General features: G+C 48.2%; 1 protein-coding gene across 5 annotated transcripts in view; it reads left to right on the forward strand.

The window, feature by feature from the left end:
- Window positions 1-267: 267 nt before the first annotated feature.
- Spata13 (spermatogenesis associated 13) overlaps window positions 268-17,716 on the forward strand; it is a 141,991-nt gene continuing 124,542 nt past the window's right edge. For all 5 annotated transcript variants that reach the window (XR_004945900.1, XR_004945901.1, XM_036199149.1 and 2 more), the window contains exon 1: window positions 268-410. The gene's annotated coding sequence lies outside the window, so the exon portion shown is untranslated. The remainder of the gene's footprint in view (window positions 411-17,716) is intronic.

Genomic DNA, 17,716 nt, shown 5'->3' on the forward strand with positions numbered 1-17,716 from the left:
TGCGCGGCTGGAGCGTGGTCGAGGGGACAAAACAAACCCAGCGGCTAGGAGCGAGGTCAAGGGAAGATGAGCTGGGGGCGTGGCCCCCGGTGGAGAAGGCTGGCGGAGCAGGGGTTGGAGGGGGGAGCTGCGAAGACATCGCCCCCCCCTCCGCCTCGGGGGCGGGTTCGGGGGCGTGGCTTCAGGGAAGCGGTGTGTGGGCGTGGCTTCGGGAGCGGGCTGGGGGCGTGGCCCGTGGGAGGAGGCGGCCAAGCGCGGGAGGGCGGAATCTGCGTTGCTCTTTCTGGGGAGGCCACGGCGCGCAGAGCCTGGCGAGCTCGCGGCTGGAGCCGCGCTGGAGCCGGCCGCGGGCGCGCAGGGCTTCTTGGATACGCGAGCTTTGGAGCTTCGGTGGCGTGGGGACCGCTGAGGTGAGGCTGCCCAGGGAGGCGCTCGGCTCTGCGGGACCGGGGCTCTCGGGTGGGCATCGCGGAGGAACTGAGCGCCAAGGACGGCCTCCATGACCTGAGGGTGTCCCGCTGCCAGCTCCTGCTCGCGCGGCTCGTGGGACCGGCCGGGGCTGCTCACCTGTTGCACCGCTGGGTGCGCTCCGCCTGGTAGCGGCTGCGGGGTGCTCTGGGCTCGCTCGGCAGCGCCCCCCCGGGGAGGGCGCGGTGTGCTGTTCTAGCCGGTGCCTTTCCCCCAGGACCGGTCAGGGATTACCCTGAAACTCTATCTACCCGCGCTCCTGGCTCGCAGGGCGGGCTGCGGGGTTGCGCCAGGACGACGGACAAAGGTTGGCCGCCACTGGCCCCTTGAACGCTTCCTTCCTCGGAGAGCGTGACCTGTGTATGGAGGGGATTGCATTTGGTTGGAGCACTTGGAGTAGAAAGCAAGTTTCTCCCCAGGTCCCTACTGGGACGCAGCCTGGAAGAAAGACTTCGGGACTTTGTCGTCACTTGCATTGAGAGTGAGTTGGCAGAGTTGGTTTGGCTCTAGTTCTGTTCAGGATATGGGGAATTGCTATACTGGCCAATCTCAGGAAGGTACGGCTGCAGCAGGCGTCGGAGAGGGATTCAGGTGGCTTGTGCTGGCGGGCCACTGCAAAGTTACAGAGCTCAAGCAGATTTCTTCTCCGAGCGAAACAAACAAACAAACAAACAAAATCCCTACAGTAAACCAAACCAAACGCAAGCGAGCCAAGCTACTATAGTTGCTGCCCAGCATGGGATCATGGCATTGATAAGTAGAATAGTAATTTGAATTTGTTCACCGTTGGTTACCAAGGCTTCCCAGAGCCGCATCTCTCCCTCCCCTCACGGATTTTTCCGGCTCCTTTGACCTCATGTCTGGTGTCTAGTGTATTCTAACTTCTCTAGACCTTCTAGTTTTTTGTTCATCTTTTTTGATCTCACATTCAAAGCACGGAAATTTCACCGTTTGTTTTCTTTTTTTCTCTCACTCTGTTTTCTTTTTCCACCTTTCCTAACAACTGCTCCCTTTCTCTTTCTGGCCTCCTACCCGTTTCCAACTTCCTCACTGCATTGTTCTCCGGGTACGGGTTAATTATGCACCCCACCATGTGGGACTGAACCTTGTTCTCCGCCCCTCCCCCACCCTCTAGAGCCCATGGGGCTGTTGCTTCCCATCCAGTGTTTTAATTTTTCACTCACCTATTTCATCCCCAATTTGTGCCCGCCCCCCCCCCCCCGCTGTTTAGTGAGTGAGCCTATCCTTTCTTTGTGACCTGTGTGTATACCCTGCACTGTTTCTGATTTTTTTTAAACCTGTTTCTTCCTGACAAGCACCCCCCCCCCCCCCCCCCCCCCAGGCACAGCCTGCTAATGCTTTGGTGGCCTTTCCAGCTCACTTGGTCTCAGATTCCTCTTACGATTTTTTTCACAGGCCAAGAACACCAACTAAGTTCGCTCTCTTCCTTCCCAGTCAGCTCTGAGTTACATCACAGACGTGTTTCTATTCCAGAAAGTCTGGAAGTGTCAGGAGGGCTGCTGCAGTTCCACGGGAGCACCCTGCCTGGCTGTCAGGCCTCTTTATCGGCCTCTGTGTCTGCCTGTGTCTATTGAAGTTAGAATTGGACATGCAGTCCTAGAGTGATATTGTTATCAACATTAATGTGATGATTACACAGCACTTATTAAACACAACAGTGATGTTCATTTAAAACCCTCCTCCAGTCGCTGTAAAGGAAGATCCACTGCTGTCCCCTTTTGCAGATGAGGAAAGGGTATGCTCAGAGAAGGTGAGCCTGCCACAGTCAGGTTTGTCATGCCTGTGTCCTTAGACTTCTTCCCATGAGGCCACGTGACTTCTTGAACCGAGACATGCCTGGCACTCAGCTTTGGAAATGAGGTTGTTATTGACACGTCTTGTGTATTTTGCTCTGTATGCCGGTTTAGGGGCACAGCGTCTACTCTTGTAGGACGGTGCCTGGGGAAAGTCAAATGACTGCTGTCCTTCAGAAAGCCTGGGTGTCGCTTCAGCTTCCAGCCTGCTTCCTGTCTTCATCATGGGACGGTGGGAAGAAAACATCATAAAAAGTGTATTGCTGACTGGCTCCTGGGTCAGGAGTTGGGTTTCACTTTAGTAGAGTGGACTTTGGGGGTGGAGTTGGGGGGGTGTCTCTGAGAGCCATGTGGTTTCATGAGTCTTTTCATTTCTATTTCATTATCTAGGCTTGATCAGATAGTTCCGGGCTAGTCTTCACTTGGAGTGGGAGGCAAATTTATACTGAAGGAGACTACTGGAGTTAGGGACCTTGTTAGCTGGAAGGGACCTTAGATTCCACAAAGCAGGAAACACAGCCCAGAAATAGAGACGAACCCCTAGGGCAGCTGTTGAACCCCAGAACTGGCCCTAGGACCTGGGTCTTTGGACCCCTGGCTCTCCAGCTTGGTGTGGAGAGCAGCCTTATTTTCCTTTCTTTTTTTCTGAGCTAAATAGCAGTGGGACTGCACATTTGAAATAGACATCATCTGTGGTTCTCTTTCCGTCTTTGGCTGGAGCCTGAAAGATTTAAGAAGAAAGTATTTGCCTTTGAGACATGCGATGGCATAATGAGGGTAATGGTGTCTTTATGTATACGTTCAGGTGTTTCTAGAAGAAAGATTATTTCCAGAGCAGCAGGAACAAACAGCATAGGCCTGTGGCTTTCTAGAGGCAGACTGTATCACACGGGAATTTCAGAATCAGTAACCAGTGTATTTTGCCTTTTCCCTTTCCTGAGAGAATTGCATCAGCACAAAGAATGTATACGATTTTCATCACCTCCGTCTCTGGAATGAAACAGCCGTGCAGGAGAGAGAGGCAGAAGAGGGGGAGCGGCTGGTTTTTGGTGTTGGCCCTTCTCTGCCTTCTCACTGCAGCCCGCTGTACTTATGCCCAGGGTCACTGCTGGAGACCCTTGAGGGTCTTGGTTTTCTCTGGGGCCCATCTTTCAGATCAGCCTTTCTAGATGGAATTCAACCCTGCTGCTCTGGGGGGGGTGGTTTGTATGTCAGGACTTCTCACTACCCTCAACGTGTTAGCATGCAGGGGTGACCATGGGCTCCTTGGGAGGAGGGAGAAAACATCTGTGCATGTCATCTGTGGTCTGTGGTCTGTGGTTCAGATGGCAGTAGCTGAATTTCATTGCTCCGTAGTGGAATCTGGAGGTTCAGGGAAGCTGCCGTGCCCAGACCCCCATTGTCAGCAGAAAGGCAGATTTGAATCCATGACTGTTGGGCTTATTAGAACCATGTGCATTCTTCTGTGTATCTGTGACTAGCCTACAAGGTTTTGCTGAGGCAAGTATGCCACCACAGGGCCTTTTACAAGGTGGATGGTTTCTGCTTGCTGCACTGAAGGGAAAGCACAGACTGGGAGCCGGGCCCTTGAGCTTGAAGACACAGAGGAATCTGTGTCCTGTTTTGGCTCTGCCAGGGTGTGATGCTTGATATGCCCCCCGAGGAACTGTGGCAGTGTGGCTGATGCTGAGATTGGCAAATGCTTTTTCTGTGTAGTTCTGGCTATTTGCTGTGGCTGAGATTGTCCACATTGGTGGACGCAGGTGACAATAGTGTCTCAGACATAAGACTGTTGCCTCTGCTGATGAACATCTTAAAGAGCCTGGTTTCCTTATCAGAAACTACAGCTACACATGGCTCAGGAGCAGCACCATTTGGTGACTTTGTGGGACGTGAGGCGCTCAGACACTGATGATGGGGGACCATGTGTCTGCTTCAGAATTTTCCCCCACCTCCCTCTTGGGACCCAGCCACAGGATTGATGAGCTTGCAGAAAACTCTGTATATCTAATTGGGTAGAAAGGGGCTAGTAGCCTTTCCCTTCAGCTTCCATTAGTGGGGTGGCTGAGTGGGTTTGTGGCTGTCCCTGGAGAGGAATCAGAGACTGGCTTGACAAGGCCAGACAGGGATTTGGAGCGGGGAGAGACTTGGAAGGTCTTCAGCTGCAAGAAGCTTGCTCAGGCCCCCAAACCGTCCCTCCTAGTCACCACTTCACACCTCTGCACCCTGTGTATGGTACTGAACTAGGAGGGAGAGCCTTTGTTCACCTCTGAAGCAGATACAAGGGGAAGGGAAGCCAGGCCGACTGTGTGACAGTACTAGATGGGAAGCCTGCGATGCCATGGGCCCAGTACTGCAGCCGGAACCTTCTTAGAAAGTGCTAAGTGACAGAAATGGGGTAGTTGCATTGTGCCAGAGTGCTAACATTGCAGCTGTCTCACTAAATGGTCAGAGATCAGTCCGTGGTGCTGAGCACACCATACGTGCTGGAGATAAAGGGATCTTGCGTCCCAGGTTGCATGTGTACTTTTAAACACATGCGTGTGGGTTAGGGATTCTCTGTGGCAGAAGAGAATTAATCTCTGCTTTAGAAATGTGCCTGGTTGCCACCCTCCAAGGGGGTGGAGAGCTTCCCTGTAATGTTCTAACCCATGAATGGTGTGATGATGAGGGGTGTAGTGGGTAGCCATCCCAGCATTGGCCTGGAAGTTCCAACCCCCATTGAGGCTTCAGTAATGGTCACGCCCACAAGGCGGGGCTGAGGGAGGAAGCAGAAGACCCAGGATCGAGAGGAGAGGTCTCTCTTGGTTCTGGGACGCTATAAGGTATTATGGTAGACTATCATATACATTAGTAAACAAATTTAGTAATATAGCAGTCTTAGATAATTTGTACTGTTAGAGGGGAGTCACTCTGACTTGGCAGCTCCTGCTGTCACAGTCCTGGTTTGCAGGGACACGTGTACCCAACATGTACTGGGTGATGCTCGTGTGCTAGATGCTAATCAATCCGGAGCAGTCTTCACGAAGAGGTTCACCGTCTTGTATAGCCGGAGAGGTGGGGGTGTGAAAAGTTAAACAGTGAAGAGCACATGGGTGTGGTGGTCAGTTCATTCAGGAGGGATTGAGGCTCCCAAGAGCTCCAAGACCAGGGCAGGCTCTCCTGGAGATGAGGAAGCACAGGCTGGCTGATGGGGTCTTCCGGGCCGTCTGAGCAGAGACTCGAGCGGAGACAACCAGCCCTGCGCAGGCTGTTTCTTATGGCTGCTTACCATGGTTGTGACTCTGTGATCCAGGGGTGGGGACTTGTTAGAAAGTTCTCGGGCTGCTCCCACTCCTATGGAATAGACATTCTAGAGTGCAGCCTAGTACACACACACACATACACACACACACACACACACACACACACACACACACACACACACACACGATACTGGGGGTGGAACCTAGGGCCTTGTGCATGCTGGGCAAGTGCTCAGCTATCGGCGTGATAACAAACCTTCTGTGTGGCTCTAGGATGCATGATTTCAGGACATCCTGGGCAGCTTTTTCTGTTGTAGAAATATATAGATCGATATATCTCTATCTATCTATATGTATGTATATAAAATACTTTCTCAGTGCTGGGTTGTGCTCACAGCCTCACGCATTTGAGGTGAACACTCTTCTGCTGTCCCCATGTCATGTCATGTCATGTCCCACAGCTCCTCGTCAGGGCTGCCTGAGCACCTGGACAGACAGCTGTTGAGTTGTGGTGGATTCCCTCAGCCCAGTGGCTGTCTGCATGGCTTCCTCTCATCTTCTCTATGCACACACATCCTTTCTCATAACACTTCTGGCTGCCATGACTTCTTAGCATTTTTTTTTAAAAGCTTCTACACATTTTATTACTGAACAAGCTAATTAGCTCACGTGGAATAAATAAAAACAAATCAGATCTCTAATTTAAATACAACCAAATCTCCAGAGGTTTAAAAACATCATCCAGTAGGACTGATGGATGACTGTGATTTGGCATAAACCCTCACTCACACCGACATGTGTGTGACACACCCAGCTTCCTTCCCCAGCGTCCACCTCTTGGAGTTGTACCTGATTTTGTTACCAGTTTTTGCCCAAGTCCATTGGGGAATGGGATGCTTTTTGCTTCTGTTTCTTGGCCGGAAATCTCTTGAGTTTGAAAGTCTTGTGGGAAGACAAGGCGCGAAGCCGATGTCAGAAGAAAGAAGGGCGATTTCTTAGCATGTCACAGGCCTTTGGCCTGGTGGTTTGTCTCTTGCTTATCAGCTGTGTGATCTTGTGGAGGTGTTAACCTCTCTGTGTGCATCAGGTGTCGTATCTGGAAGCTGCATATCTGTCTCTGACCGGGCAGAGACACTCTCAGTCCCTGAGCCTGGGAAGCTGAGCATCAAGGCACGGTGTTTGGTGTCTGGAGGGGGTCTTCTTATGGTAGACTCACGGGGCTGAACTGATAAAAGGGGCTAAAGATACAGACGTTCCTGTGGTGGGCAATGGCAGACAGAAGGGCTAGATGGCTCTTGGAAGCCCCCCCCCAGTTTTGTGTGTGTGAGCACACACAGACATGTAGAAGCCAGAGGTCTACATCCTGTCTCTTGCTCTAGCCTAGAGTTACTTATTTGCCTAGACTGGCAGCCACGAAGTCCCCAGGATCTTCCTATTTCCCTTCCCCAGCTCTGGGATTACAGATATGCAGTGCCACACGGTGCTTTTTGTTTTTTACATGGGTGCTGTGGCTATGAACGCAGGTCCTCATACTTGAATGGCAAGCCACCTCTCCAGCCTCCTGGAAGCTCCTTTTATGTGACCCTTAATTCAATTCATGACTTAATCATCCATTCCCCAAAGCCCTCACTTCTAACTACCATCACTTTGGGTATTACATTTTTTTTTTAACTATTTGGGAAAAACCTTTATTAGGGCCTGGTATTACAATATGGGGAAAAAGTTTCCTGGACACACAGTGATGTCCAGCAGTAACTGTCTCAGCTGAAGATTTCAGAAGCTCTGCTGTATGTTGGAATCACCTGTCATTAACAAATTAATTGCTACTCTCCCCCATACCTAAAACAGTGTTGGTTTCAGATGAGGCCCAGGCTTTGGACTGTTTGAAAGCATCCCACACACAGTCAAGCGTGGGGAGTTAGGCTGTTGAAGGTTAAGTGGATGGATCTGTAAAAGGCTTAGGAGTGTTGTTAGGTGTTCTGGAAGTTTTGAGGATGCATCTGGGAATGCTCTGATGGTTTGTGATGGGGTGTTGCAGTGGGTGCATGTGGTGGGTATTGTGTTCCCCACAATATTGTGCACGCTAATAAACTTATCTGGGGTCAGAGAACAGACAGCCACTAGAACAGAGCCAGAAATGGTGGCTAGAAAATGGGTCAGAGCAAGCCATAGCAGAAGTTGGGCGGTGGTGGTGCACGCCTTTAATCCCAGCACTTGGGAGGCAGAGCTAGCCGGATCTCTGAGTTCAAGGCCACTTTAGAAACAGCTAAACTGGTGACCCACACCTTTAATCCCAGAAACCCAACCTTTAATCCCAGGGAGTGATGCAGAAAGTAGAAAGGTATATAAGACGTGAAAACCAGGCACCAGAGTTAGTTAAGCACTTAGTTAAGCATTTGGTTGGTTTAGCATTCAGGCTTTAGAGCAGCACAGTTCAGCTGAGATTCATGTGGAGAAGGACTCAGAAGCTTCCAGCCTGAGGAAACAGGATCACCTGAGGAACTAGCAAGGTGAGATAGCTGTGGCTTGTTCTGCTTCTCTGATCTTCCAGCATTCACCCCAATAACTGGCCTCAGGTTTTATCTTATTAATAAGACCTGTTAAGATTCCTGCTACAGGTGCAGTTCTGAATGGTCCTGTGCTTCCCATCAAGTGCACACCAGTTTGCAGATCTGAGGCCCTCTGCTGTGTTCTGAGAATTGGGAAGTGCCACAGATACTGTGGCTCACAATTCAGAAGATGCCATTGTGCACGGGGAGCAAGGGCCTGGTGTTGGGGGGCCCTGGTGCCTTAAAGCAATGGTGTCTCTCGGGCTGCAGCGTTCCAAACCAAGGTCACTTTTCCTCCACCCCGGATCTAATTTGGTTTCTCTTTGACATCAGATCTGTCTTCCAGAATGTGAAGGCCATTATGTTATCAACTACTTGTATCTAGCATTATTTGAAAAAAGAAAATGTATAGGTTGTGCATTGTATGTCCAGCTGTGCACATGCATTAGGACTTCATTTGGTTTTTACTCATTGGACAGCTGTTGTTGAACACCTGTTGTGAACCGAACCCTAAACTAGCAGTTTGACCCAAGGAAAGGTTTTTCTCTCTGTTGGCATGGATAAATGTTTTTTCGATTAGTTATTTTATGTGTTTGGGTGCTTTGCCTGCAGGTATATTTGTGCACTGTGTGTATCCTCTGGAACTGGAGTTACAGATGTTTATGAGCCACATGTAGGTACTGGGAACCAAACCTGGGTCCTCTGCAAGAACATAAATGCTCTTAATTGAGCCATCTCTCCAGCCCAAGGTTGTGGTTTTTTTGTTTTGTTTTGTTTTTGTTTGTTTGTTTGTTTATTTGGTAGTGAATGTGGAGGCCAGGGTTCAGTTACATGCTCCACTTCTGAGCTCCACACCAGCCATTTCAGCCATTTCTTTCTTTCTTTTCTTTATTTATTTTGAAACAGGTTTCTTTGTGTAATAATAGCTCTGGTTGTCTTGGAACTCTTCCTGCAGACTAGGCTGGCCTTGAACTTAGAGATCCATCTGTCTCTGCCTCCTGAATGCTGGTATTAAAGGTGTGTACCATCACTGCCCTACTACACACCAGCCATTTCTTTAGGTAGGTGTGTGTGTGTGTGTGTGTGTGTGTGTGTGTGTGTGTGTGTGTATGTACGTATGTACATGTGCTCACCTAGAACATGGGAAGCTCAGAGGACAGCTTTCTGGAGTTGGTTCTCTCCTTCCATCATGTGGGTCCTGGGATCAAACCCAGGTCACCAGGCTTGGTGGCAATTGCCTTTACCTGCTGAGCCATCTAACCAGGCCCCATTCTTTAGATTTTGATTTACAATGGCAACATTCTCTGTATTTGTCTTTTGTGGTAACACGATTATTCAACTTTTAATATTAAAACATCTGAGGGACATTTTTCATGTTGACTTTGTAGGCTTTCTTTGAACCCTGCTGAGATTAATTAAATCAAATCCCGTGCAACAATTATCCTGGCAAGAAGAAGAAATATCTAGGCAAGTTATTAAAACCAAGTTGACCAAAGACACTAAGATTTGAGCACATGATGACCCACAGCAAGCATAGAAGCCTGCAATGTACTGAGTACTGCCTGCTCCCAGTTTATTTTGGTGCTGAATTAGCCCTGGCTATGTGGGGGAAACTAATTATATAAGCGCGAAGTTTGTGAACTCATATCCTGGTCATGATGCGTTCTTTCTGTGGAAAAGTTAGATGATGGTGTTCATCTTGTTTGGCTAGGCAGCGGCGGGCTGCAAATACTGGGTGTTTACTGCTGGGCTGACCTCACGTATTTAAATGTGGATTGCAACCAAGAAGAATTGATTCACTGTGTTTGTTCGGCTGCCCAATTACCAAGTGAGAGGGAAACTTTTGTATAGCCAGCACACAGGCCACTCAGTATGGCGGTAAAGACTAGCTGCCATTGTGTGGACTTAGCTGTGTCAGTGGCCTTGCCCACAGCCTGAATGGGGCTTAGAAATCAGGCCTTCAAAGGAACGGCAGTTGCTTAAATGTTCGTGGATCCTTCTGAAATAACATCCTCTCGGTGCTCATTTGAACAGTAGAGAACGTGTTAACATGTGAAGCTTTAGTTATATTCAAAATGAGTTTATCTGTTTCAATGAGAAAAATTACATGTTAATGCTAAAAAACCACAAGTAATCTAACATATATGCCAGAAAGAACAAGCACCCTGTCCTTTCAAACGCTGCGTGTTCAGAGCTACTCAGCTGCTTTCTATGCTTTCTCTACCTCCATTCTCCTGAAACAAACCTGAAATCCCCGGGGCCGGGGCCTGGCCCTTCTTGTTTTACCAGGGTGAGCTCACCCCTTGGGGTTAGAGCCTCTCTCTGTGTCCTTGGCCATTGTCAGAACTGTGGGACAGGCTTCTGATGGGCTTCTTTCCCTTGTGATGTCTGGGTCCCAGGCTTGTCCGTGGTCTCTGTCCCAGGGAGGCACAGACGGGGGCAGTGCTGGTTTGCCCATCCAGAAATAGGGGCTTCGATACTTCAGCATGCTCAGGAGTGAGGCACCGGCCATGTCAGCTTTCCTTCACAGGTTCCTGCCTACCCTGTGATTTCAGCAGTGGCATTCTGAAGAAGCACAGCAGAAGCTTCTTTAGAACATTCATGCTTTATGACGAGTCAGGGCGTGGGTGTAATAAGAACATGGAATCCTAATGAAAGAAAGTGAGTGACTTTGTCCTCAGGTGGTGTCGTGGGTCTGCAGATGCCACAGTTTACTTACACAAAGCTAGGTGCCTTTGGTCACAGGTGATAGAACTTTATGGAAACCCCGTCATGTATGTGGTCCATTGTTGATTGCCATGTATGTACATGACAGTGTACCGGCCAGAAGTCTTAGAGCTACTGTTCTTTCAATTGCATCATTTCTTTTGAATTTGATCTGACTTGGTGATGTTTAATTGATCATGGATGGCCCTGGGAGCTGGCAGGCCATGCTATAATACAGTACATACCATGCAACCTAGTTTTTTGCCAGGCTACTCTTTTCATCCCATAGCAACAGAACTGTCTGTTGACAAGTGTGTGACAACTTTCTAGGGAGACTTGAACAAGTTCCTACTTACCTCCATATAGGGAACCAATGATAGACCAACGTATGGACACCACTAAAGTCCAACTTGTTGAACTAATGAGTTTGATTGGGGTTACTTATTGAGCAGAGATAACTCAGAGACAGCTGTGTCACCTTAGAATGGGTGACAGCTCATAAAAGCTGGGCACCTGGAGCACACTGCACAATCTGCAGGTGGCTCAATAGGTTGGAGTGTGTCCCTACCTGGTGGCTCCGTTGTTCTGAGTCTCTTCCAGGCAGCTCAGCTGGTCTCTACTTCTTTCAAGTTGCTTTGCTGCTTTCTGTTCTTTCAGGCAGCTGGTCTGGTCTGAGAGTGATGCTCAGCAGTCTTTACTGCTTGTATATTCTTGGGGAGAGAGGGGCCTAATGAATTTGGTCAGTTTCAGGGACTTCCTAAAGTTATTTTGAGTTGTTTATTTCCTGTCTTAAGGTGCTCCCTTCAGGATGCAGTGTTGTTCTTTTGGTTCTTTGCTCTGTGTCTCTTAGGGACCCTATCACCCAGCTCACAAATAAATCACACAGAGGTTTACTCTTTTTTATGTAGGCCTGACCTTAGCTTGGCTTATTTCTAGTCAGCTTTTTTTAACTTAAATTATCCTGTCTACCTTTTGCCTCTGGGTTTTTATCTTTATCCTATATACCTCCCTTCCTTCCTCCCTCCCTCCCTCCCTCCCTTCCTTCCTTCCTTCCTTCCTTCCTCTCTCTCTCTCTCTCTCTCTCTCTCTCTCTCTTTCTTTCTTTCTTTCTTTCTTTCTCTCCCTTTCTTTCTCCATTGCTGGTTGTGCAGCTGGGTGCTGGCCCGTTCTTTTCTCACTCCTGGATCTTTTCACACCTTCATCCTCCTCAGATTTCTCTTATTTATTCTCTCTGCCTGCCAGCCCCACCTATCCTTTCTCCTGCCTTGCTATTGGCTGTTCAGCTCTTTATTAGACCAATCAGGTGTTTTAGACAGGCAAAGTAACACAACTTCACAGAGTTAAACAAATGCAACATAAAATAACGCAGCACATCTTTGCATCATTAAACGAATATTTCACAGCGTCAGCAAATGTAACCCATCTTAAAAATAGTATTCTACAGCAATGCAGTGTTTCACCTCCTTGTAAATATCCTGTCCTCAAAATCCTTTTGTTTCATTTTCCCCTTATACCCTGTCTTAGTTAGGGTTCTATTGCTGTGAAGAGATACCATGACCAGGCAGCCTTTATAATGGAAAACATTCAATTGGAGCTGGCTTGCAGTTGAGAGGTTTATTCCATTATAACCAGAGCTGGAAGCATGGTGGCATGCAGGCAGGCATGGTGTTGGAGGGGTAGCTGAGAGTTCTACACCTTGAATGACAGGCAGCTGGTAGAGAGAGAGGCCACTGGGCCTGGCTTGAGCATCTGAAACCTCAAAGCCCCACCCGCAGTGACATACGCCCTCCAACAAGTCCTATGTACTCCAATAAGGCCACATGCCCCAATTCTTTCAAATAGTGCTATTCCCTATGAGTCTATGTGTAAATGTGCTCTGAGGAGAAAGGTTTCCCCAGTGGAAGTGTTGCAGCTTTGAGGGGAATGATTTCCCTGGTGGAAGTTACAGCTGTGAGGGGAATGATTTCCCTGGTGGATGTGTTACAGCTGTGAGGGGGATGGTATCCTGGCAGTCGAGAGCCAAGGAATACTATAAAGTTATGCCACACAACGAACCTCACACAAGAGATTTATTGAGCAAGACACAAGAGGGTGACTGCCTCTGCTCAGGTGAAAAGCAGCAGAGAACAGGCTTTATGTAGGGTTTCTTGGGGGAAGAATTTTCCAGGGTGGAGATTGGTGGGATTTCAAGTCCTGAGCTTGGGGCAAGGCCAGGGATTGGTGGGTTTTCGGGCTCAGGGATTGGTGGGTTTGGGCGCCTGCAGGATATCCCAGGTACCCACCCCCAAATCTCCTTCAGCCCTGGAGCACTATGCTGCTCTGAGTCAGGTGTTAGAGGACATGTTCCCACAATCTAATCTTAACTGTAACTTGAATGATGAATAGTCCATCATCTCTTAACTGCTGAGAGGAGAGGAGAGGAGGAAGCCCTTTGAGACTTTTCATTCTCAGGGAAGCTGGGTTCGGAGGTGAGGGAGTGTGAGTGACCCAGGTACTACAGGTGACTCTCCTGCCTGGCTGCTCGGCCTGTAGATGGTTTGTGCTGCTTGTTGTGGGCTCAGCATGCAGAAGAATGTTCAGGGCTTAGAGCCCGCTGGGCATCTTCTCCCAAAGGCGATCTTTCTTGGAGGAGGAAGTGAGAGTTCTTTCTGATCCTTGTTTGTAATCTGACCTCTTCATACAAAGTGCTCACCCTCAATGGGCTCTGACCTAGCAGCCTTCTGGTAAAACACAGAGGCAGGCTAGTCTAACATTACAAGGTCATGTCTCTAATTTACCACGTTGTAGTATTCAGATCCTCACAGGTGGATGGGTCAAACCTTCAATGCTCACGGCTTTTTGTGACTGTAACAAAATCCTTATAAACAGCTTGTGAGGAGGAAGAGTTTATTTGAGGTCTTGGTTTCAGAAGTCAGGGCCGGCTTTTGGGGCCTGTGGCAAGGCCCAGCATCATGGTGGGGAGCATGTGGCATCATGGTAGGTGGTGGGGAAGGTGGGGGCATGTGACTGTGCAGAGATATTCAATTCCTGTTGGCCAGGAAGGGCTGGGGTTTGGATTTCCATCTTCCTGTCTAAGGTATGCCTCCAGTGACCTCCTTTCTTTTCACTAGGCCCTGCTTCTTACACACCTTCCACTAGAGCCATGGGTGAGGACCGAGCAGAACAGGCCTTTGAGAAACATCCCAGAACCGAACCATTACAGCTTGTAGTAATCATCTCTGATGTGGGAGCAGAGTTTCTTCCTTTCCCAGGTTGGCCCTAGGATTTTGTTTTTGACTTCCTGCAGTTTTCTTTTTTAAGCCTGCTGATATTAATTACATGAAACCCCATGCAACAGCTATTCTGCAGTCAAGTGGCTTATTAAATGTCGTGATTAGTAAATGCTGGACCACCGATTTGACTTGTCCGAGTGGATTATTACTGTTGTTGTTGTCGTTAGAGGTGTCTGTCAGAATCTGGTATCCTTTGTGGTGGTGGTGGTTGAGTAGACATTGCTGCTGATCTCAGTTGCCTTGTTCCTCCCCGGGAAGATGAAGCTGCCTGTCATCAGGATGGCTCTGCTGTTTAGGCTTTTCTTGGAAAGTGTATAGAAACCGCATCTCCTCCACACAGGGCATCTTTGTCCCCAGGTTGGGGCTTTTGAAGAAAGCTTTGTCAACGGGACACTCCTCTGAGCTGAAGATAGTAGTGATCTGTGCAGATCAGCCTGGGATAAAAAGATCACTGTGAACTGAGACTGAGTCAGCTGGAGAGCTCTTGGGCCCTGCTGTTCGGAAGTGGGACAGCTACCCTCTCTGGATGTCCCTCCAGGTCACCAGAAAACTCTCTGAACACATTTAGTAGCATAATTTTTTTTTTTTTTTTCTCGAGACAGGGTTTCTCTGTGTATCCCTGGCTGTCCTGGAACTCACTCTGTAGACCAGGCTGGTCTGGAACTCACAGAGATCTGCCCGCCCCTGCCTCCTGAGTGCTGGGATCAAGGGCATGCATGATGGTATCCTGCCTTCATTTAGTAATTTTTGAGAGAGTATTCAAAAGGCAGCAAATCTCTAGAGTGATGTCGGTTTTCTGCTTTTTCTGAATAGAAATGTGCCGTGTGAGGAAGATTGGGTCTGCTGAGCACTGGCTACACAGGCATGGCCCTCCTCTACTCCAGGCACATTTTTCATGGTGTTAGGAGGTCACAGCCTTGCCTCAGCAGGCCTAGCTACTGCTAACCGGATCTGCATGGTCTTCCCAAGGAAATGGCTGCTGTGCCGTCTATGAATGTAGGCATGTGGAAAGTGTTGCCCCTGGGCTGTGTCCTTGCCTCAGTGCCGACATTCTGCAGAAAAGGTGAGGTAGTGGCCCTCAGTTTAGAGCTCATCTGACCCACCCTGCTGCTTCTGTGTGGAGGATGGAACCGGAGGGTCTGTCAAGATGGCAGGGTGCCCCTGGATGTGTCTCAGGGATGTTTCTTTCCAGCTCACTCACTAGACTTCCTCCTTCCATGGCTTCAGGTACCCAAAGCCAGCTGTTGTCTGAAAATAACTGCAAGAAAGTTTTGACACACAAAAAAACCCTTATAAGTAGCCTACTTTTAAATAACCTTTCCTGAAGTGTATTCCATTCTCTCTTTCTCCCTCTCTTTCATCTTCCTTCTTTAACTAATTGATTTTTGGATTTTTGAGACAGGGTTTCTCTATGTAGCCCTGGTTGTTCTAGAACTCAGTCTGTAGACCAGGCTAGCCTTGAACTCAGTTCCACCTGCCTCTTGTCTCCCAAGTGCTGGGATTAAAGGTGTGCGTGTGCACCGCCACCACCATCCAGCTCTTTTTATCATTAGTGATTGTTGTTAGTCTTACTGCACACTTTATCATAATATGTACACATATGGAAATCTTCACTTTGATAGTGGGGATTATAGGTTTAGTCCACTATCATGGCAGGACATGGTGGCATGCAGGCAGATATGGTGCTAGAGAAGGAGCTGAGAGTTTTACAGCTTCATCCCACAGGGAACAGGAAGTGAACTGTGTCTACACTGAACGTAGTTTTGAGTGTAGGAGACCTCAAAGCCTGCCCCCACATTGACACACTTTCTCCAACAAGGCCCACAACACACCCACTCCAACAAAGTCACACCTCTAAATAATGCCTCTATGTATGAACTGATGGGGGGCAATTATATTCAAACTACCACAGATAGACACTGTTTTTCGTATCAGGCCTCTACTAAAGCTCTTGGCACACATCTCCTATGGGTGGGGTGAGGTACTGTATGGTAGCCACATCCTGCTTCTCTCCCTGAGTGCCATGCAAGATGACAATGGGGACATTATAAGAGTTCCAAAGGAGGGGTTGGGGATTTAGCTCAGTGGTAGAGCACTTGCCTATCAAGGCAAAAAAAAAAAAAAAAAAAAAAAAAAAAAAAAAGAGTTTCAAAGGAAGTGCTGTGGACAACCAGAAGCTCTACTATCATGTCTACAAGGCAGTATGGCCTAGTCTTTTGGAGGGAGGGAAGGAGAGTGCGTATTTATGTGTGCTGAGACACATGTATGTGTAGTGCATGGGTATGCTTGTACATGTGGAGATAAAAGGTCAACCTCAGGTGTCATTCATCAGGAGCTATCCACATTTTTTAAAAAATTATTTTATGTATTATTATGTGTATGCATGTATGGTTGGGGTGGCATGCACATGTCACAGTGCTTATGTGGAGGTCAGAGGACAACTTAAATTAGTTGTGTCTTTCCTTCCACCATGTGGGTCCTGGAGACCAACTGCTGAGCCTTCACTGGCCCCCATATCTACCTTTCTAAGTTTAAGACAGAGTCTCTCACTGGCCTGGAACCTTCCAAGTGGACTGGGCTGGCTGGCCAGAGAGCTGCCTGTTTCTGCCTTCACAGCACTGGGTTTACAAGCATGTGCCACAGCTGAGGTGTGTGTGTAGTGGGGTGAGAGTCTAGAGTGCAAGCTCAGATAATTATGCTTGCATGGCAAGAATGTTACTTTTAGATTTTTAAGTGAAATTTCTGTGTTAGATCTAGGAAATAAATTCTGTGTTTTAAAACTCTCTCAATAGACCAGATAGCTTGATGATATCTCAGTCTGTTGCCCAGACTGCTGTATCAGCATACCATATAGTAGGTGGCCTTGGCAGCAGAAATGTATTTCTCACAGCTTTGGAGGCTATGAGGTCAAAATCTAGACATGGCAGATGCAATTCTTGGTAAAAACTGCTTCTTGACTCACAGAAATTCTCATATGACAGAGAGTAAGGGATTTGTTTGATATCTATTCTATCTGTCTATCATCCATCCATCCATCCATCCATCCATCCATCCATCCATGTGACTTCTCTTTGCATTATTCACTTAAGGCAGGGTCTTTTACTGAATCTGGAACTTAACATTTTTTGGCCTGCCTACAAGTCCATCTGTCTCTATAGTCCCAAGTACTGGGATTACAGGTGTGCGTGGCCCCACACCTGGCTTTTGTGTGGGGCCTGGGGATCTGAGCTCAGTTCCTCATGCTTTCAGAAACAGCAAGCATTTTACCCTCTGAACTTCTCCCCAGCCCCTCTAAAACTTCATTTTGCAGAAACCCCGCCCATCAAACAACAAGTCCATATTCACCCCTTCTTCCACCCCTGGGAACCATCATTAACACTGCTGCCTCAGCAGGCATGCAAGGCTGTCTCCTTAGTCTTCAGACGCAGTCTCCTGGTGTATAATGATGTTAATATCTGTTTAGATGCGCTTATTGGTGATTTGAATCTGTTTCCATATTCGTCTGTTCAAGTTCTGTGTCAGTTTAACTGGATGACTTGTCATTTTGTTGTTGAGCTGTGTTCCTTACTTTGGATTTTAGATTCTTATTGGACCAGTGGTCTGCAACTCTCTCTCCCATTCTACAGATTTTGATTTTACTTAGTGCTTAGTGTTGTTTGCCT

Source organism: Onychomys torridus, chromosome 9 (assembly GCF_903995425.1).
Source record: "Onychomys torridus chromosome 9, mOncTor1.1, whole genome shotgun sequence".
Classification (NCBI taxonomy): domain Eukaryota; kingdom Metazoa; phylum Chordata; class Mammalia; order Rodentia; family Cricetidae; genus Onychomys; species Onychomys torridus.